Source organism: Symphalangus syndactylus, chromosome 7 (assembly GCF_028878055.3).
Source record: "Symphalangus syndactylus isolate Jambi chromosome 7, NHGRI_mSymSyn1-v2.1_pri, whole genome shotgun sequence".
Classification (NCBI taxonomy): Eukaryota; Metazoa; Chordata; class Mammalia; order Primates; family Hylobatidae; genus Symphalangus; species Symphalangus syndactylus.
Genome location: NC_072429.2, coordinates 56706872 through 56712198, shown reverse-complemented (window position 1 = coordinate 56712198; position 5327 = coordinate 56706872). Strand labels below are relative to the sequence as shown.

The following is a 5327-nucleotide window of genomic DNA, read 5'->3' as shown; positions in this document are numbered from 1 at the left end:
AACATTTTGAAGGCAAGATTGTCTAGAAAGTAGAGACTAGTAGGGGAAAGGAGAGTTTTCTGTTTGTCTGTACACAATCCTTTTCCTTGCCTGATGTATCAAGGAGGGAAGTCTGCATTTATAAGGAGGCTGGAACTCACAAACATCAGGTGATTTGAGTGGAAGGTTAATATATGAATGCCTTGTTCCCCAGCACACCCTCTGTTCTGAGGTTAAGACAGAATGTACAAGCCACTTCTTGTTGCTAGAGATAGAGATCATTAGGGCCAAGATCATTTGAGACTTTACTTCTGTGTTATTAGTCCCCGTCTCCAAGCTGGGAGCCCTGTGGACAAGAGCCATGTATCATCTGGCACATGGTCAGATGACCTGACACTACTGGGCTGTCAGGTTTCAGACCCATGAAATTGGAGGCTGGGGTCCAATTTGTTGAGAGTTGCTGTCGCTGTGAGGATCCTTTGTGACTCTCCTGGACTGCTTTCCGCCCTTGGTGAGAAGGCAAAGACTGCCAGTAATGAGTTGGCTGTGCTGTAGATTCCCAGGCGAGCTTTCTTGCATTCATCTTGGCTATGCTGATTTGATGCTAAAATGAGGCAAGGCACTGCCAGGGCCAAGGGTAGAGAAAGAACAGTACATTGGCTAAGGGCATGAGACATGGGCACAACACCTGAAGCCAGAGAAGGGGTGAATGAGAGTCACAAAGGGTATGAGACCGATATATATTTTTTTAATTTTGTTTTATTTTTTACATCAAGTAGCTGGTTTATATTTAGATTATCTCAAGGTGGCGGGGGGAACAACCATGTGGAGAGATTCATAGAAAAATAAACAATCAGCTGAAGAGGTCTAAGAAAATGCTGGCCAGGCGCGGTGGCTCACGCTTGTAATCCCAGCACTTTGGGAGGCTGAGGTGGGCGGATCACGAGGTCAGGAGATCGAGACCATGGTGAAGCCCCGTCTCTACTAAAAAATACAAAAAATTAGCCGGGTGTGGTGGCGGGCGCCTGTAGTCCCAGCTACTCGGAGAGGCTGAGGCAGGAGAATGGCGTGAACCCGGGAGGCGGAGCTTGCAGTGAGCCGAGATCACGCCACTGCACTCCAGCCTGGGCGACAGAGCGAGACTCCGTCTCAAAAAAAAAAAAAAAAAAAAAGAAATGCTGACTTTTAAAATTTCACTTATTTTCCTTGAAGTTTTCTACCCTTCCCATCGATGATAAACCAAGATCATGTAGTGGAAAATTTCAAACCAGGGTTAAATTCTAAAGTAAAGCTTCAATTCAAGCCCTTCCCCCAAGAGAATTAACTTTCCTGATTTCTCTTTCTCTCACATCTAAGGAGAACATTTTAGGCAGTTAAATTTCAGAACTTCAAGGTTTCATCAGGGTTACCTTTATGTACTCGTCTTTAGGGAACCACAATTCTACCTATCATACATTTCCTAGGGGAAGTACTTATCACCAAAGGGCTAGGCAAGGCCACATACATGTCCCTTAATCAGGAGTACAGAGCTAAAAATCTGGTGTCTGATTATTAAATGTGCACAATAATTGGGTGTAATCGGCATTTTAAAAATTCAGTAACGCCCATTATAAATACCTTATCTGGACAGACTCAGTAACAAAAATGACTGGTTAAAATAAAAAGAACCACCTGTTTAATAACATATAAATATCTTGATAAGAATGAATGTGTGACCCGGGAGAGTTTAGAAATTCTTGAGTTAGTTACAACAACATAGCGATAGGTTTTTCAAGGTACTTTCTAAACTCAGCAAGCCACTGGGCTGCAACTGCTCCATCCACCACCCGGTGATCACAACTGAGTGTAACAGACATCATGCTAGCCACATCAAACCCTTTTTCATTATCTGCAGGGACCAATTTATCCTCTGAAGCACCAATTGCCAAAATACATGCTTGAGGTGGGTTAATAATAGCAGAGAAATTCTTAAGTCCAAACATTCCTAAATTGGAGATCGTAAAGGTGCCGCCCTGGAATTCATGTGGCTGTAGTTTACCCTCTCTTGCTTTGGTTGCTAAAGAAACAACATCATTAGCAATGGTTTCCAGTCCTTTTATATGTGCATTAAACACAATAGGTGTGATGAGTCCTGCGGGAGTACTGACCGCAACACTGACATCAACAACATGATTTTGTCTTATTAACTGTGTCCATCCAAGAAGAATTTGCTTTGGGGAACTTTTAAACATGCCAAAGCTGAAGCTTTTATGATGAAGTCATTGACAGAAATTTTGCTTCTCCCTTCTAAAATCTTATTAAGTTCTTTCTGTACCAACAAAACTTCTCCCATATTTACATCGATAGAAAGGTAATAATGAGGTATGGTTTGCTTTGATTACATTAATCGCTGTGCAATAACCTGACAAATGTTGCTGATTGGGATATCTGTGAAGACACCTGTAGGAACTGGTGCCGTTCCAGGACCTGTGGGAGGCACAACAGCTGCTGGAGCAGGAGCAGCTTTACTAGGCACAAAAGAGTCGATATCTTTCTTGGTGATTCTACTATCTGGTCCTGTCCCTTTTACTTGTGTAAGATCAATGCCTTTCTCTACTGCCAACTTCTTTGCAAGACAGGGCTAACAAACACCCTTCCCTTTGGTCCAGCAGGAGTAGCTGGGCAGGGTGCTGAAGGTGTAGGAGCTAAAGGCTGGGGAGTTGGAGGAACAGCGGCCACAGGTGGTGGGGTAGGTGGTGGTGCTTGTGGTTTTAAATCTGTTACTTCGGTTGGCCCATAGTCAGCAAATGCTGATATATCTGCCTCTTTTTCTACAATGATACAGAGTGGGGTTCCTAGAGGGACATCTCTTGTGCCTTCAGGGACCAGGATTTTTGCCAGATAACCTTCTTCCTGTACTTCAAAACCTATAGTGGCTTTGTCAGTCTCTATCTCTGCCAGTAAGTCTCCTTCACTTAGCTTCTCACCCACTTTTTTTTCCCATCTCTGAACTGTGCCCATGGTCATGGTGGGAGAGAGGGCAAGAAGAAGTACCTGCATGTGAGGGGGATATGAGCTACCAGGAGCCTGAGCAGAAGGTGTAGGTGGCGAAGCAGTGGCAGCAGGGGTTGGTGCTGGGGCCGCTTGCGGGGTAGGTGCTGCCGAGGAATCCAATGTACGATTTTTAAAGGCCTCAATATCCTCAGGCTTGCCAACTGTGATACAGATGATCGCTCCGATGGGAACATCCCTGGTACCTTCAGCAACAAGTATCTTTGCCATATAACACTCCTCCAGCTCTCAAATCCAACAGTGGCTCTATCAGTTTCAACCTCTGCAATTAGGTCACCTTCATTGATTTTGTCCCCCTCTTTTTTTTCCCAAAGGGCTATGGTGCCTGCCTGCATTGTGGGGGAAAGAGAAGGCAATGGAATCTTCTGATGCGGGGCAAGACTAACAGCGGCGGCCTGGCGACACCAAAAGCTGCAGCAGTAAGCGGTTCCGTGGCGTGGCCCCAGAACTGGGGGTCCAGCCGCACAGTGCCCGGACCCCGCCATACCCTGTAGTCACGCTGTTGCGACGAGCCGGTGCCGGGCCAGATCACGAGGTCACTCGTGGAGTTCTGGGTACCTCCTGCAAGGCCGTCCACTGAGCCTCGAGTCCCGCCCATGGGGCTACATTCTGGGCCCGTCGCGCACAGACGTGCCACATAGTGCCACCAACCCCCCACACCCCAAAACCAACGCCGTCTCCGGAGTGACCTCTCCAAGAGCCGAGACCGATATTTACACAGTGGCTCAGAGAGGCAGTAGATGTGGTGACAGCGCCAATTAAAGACGAATGTGTTCAGCTCGTACATCATGGGGTCTGGAGTGAAACTTACCTGCTAGATGTTAATTTGCAGTGGCAGCAAGCCCTGAAAAGGACTCCTTCCAAGATGAAGCCTGCAGTGGGGCCTTCTGACATTCCTGAGACAGTCTGCTGCTCGCTTGCTCAGACGTCCCTCTGGGACCCAGAAGTCTAACGAAAAACAGAGCTCTGGAGTTGAGAGTAAAATTTTACAAAAGCAGTAGCAGCAGCGGCAGCGGCAGCAGCACTGTTCCTGGGTGGGCAGCCTTTTTCTTTTTGTGAAATCCCATCTCTCCCCACCGTGCTCAACACCTGCTAGGCTCTTTAATAGCTCCCCAGGGCCTAGATTCAGCTGGCCTTCATTTACACAAACAAGAAGGATTACAGGTTTCTAAATGGAAAAGACTGTAGAGATCGTGGAGTTCACCGACCTCGTTTTACAAATAAGGAAATGGTGGTCAAGAGAGCTGAGTCGCTTCCCTAGGTCATAGAGCTGGCGCAGGCAATTAGCTCCAATGGAAGAGCCGCACTTGGGATGCGAGAGGTCAGGGAGCCAACACCTGCACCTCTGACTGCCTACAATGCTGGTGGATGGCAGAATAGAGTGCAATTCATTAATGAACAAAGTTGTGTTATTCATATGGCTTCACGAACAATTTGGCTCAGAAACACTTAAATCCTGTCTTCAGGATAAATTGATTGATTCTTTATGTGAACTCCCAAAGAGAAATATAACCAGGGGAGGATGATCAGTAAGACAAAGGGGGATTTTTTAAATTAGCTGGACCTTTGTTGCCAAACCCAAGAGAAGTCCAGTGAACTAAAGTCAAACCACAGGATGACTCCTATTTTCAGCATAGCTGGCCAAGGTAGCAAGCCACTGGCCACTGTGATAGAGTCCTTTTCAAGAAGGTTGTTGGTAGTTCCTGCAAGGGCAAAATAGGAAAAGAAAAAAAAAAGGTATGTACCACCATGCCAGGCATGGTGGTACATACCTGTAGTCCCAGCTACCCAGGAGGCTGAGGCAGGAGGATCTCATGAGCCCAGGAGTTTGAGGTGGCAGTGAGCTATGATTGCGCCGTTGCACCCCAGCCAAGGTGATAGAGCAAGACTGGACAAAGAGGAAAAATAAGAGGAGGAGGTTCATGAAGAAAAGTTCTTCTCTACTTTGAGAATCGTGAAGCCACTGAGCTGAAAGGGACCTCAGAGGTTTTTTCTCCAAAATTCCTCAATTACTAACCTAAGAGCTGAGCATATTGTGGTCTAGAGAGGTAAAGTGAATTATCCTCCAAATCCGACAAAAATTCTAGGACCTTGGGATAGGTCATGGCACAGCAGACTCTCCAGAAGGCAGGGGTTTGATGGGATGCTACAGAGGCTGGAGAGGTGTGAGGAGGGCCCACAGATAAGCAAAGGCCTGTGGTCCTACCTATGAATCTGCAACATGTGGAGATGGTCAGACAAAGAAAGGATGGGCCCTTTTGTTCTCTCCAAAGTCACGGGGGTTCAGAGACACAGGG

The 5327-nt window shown here is 46.7% G+C and overlaps 1 pseudogene; it reads right to left on the bottom strand.

Moving 5' to 3' along the window:
- Nucleotides 1-1158: 1158 nt before the first annotated feature.
- Nucleotides 1159-3630, bottom strand: LOC129486419 (dihydrolipoyllysine-residue acetyltransferase component of pyruvate dehydrogenase complex, mitochondrial-like; annotated as a pseudogene).
- Nucleotides 3631-5327: the final 1697 nt, after the last annotated feature.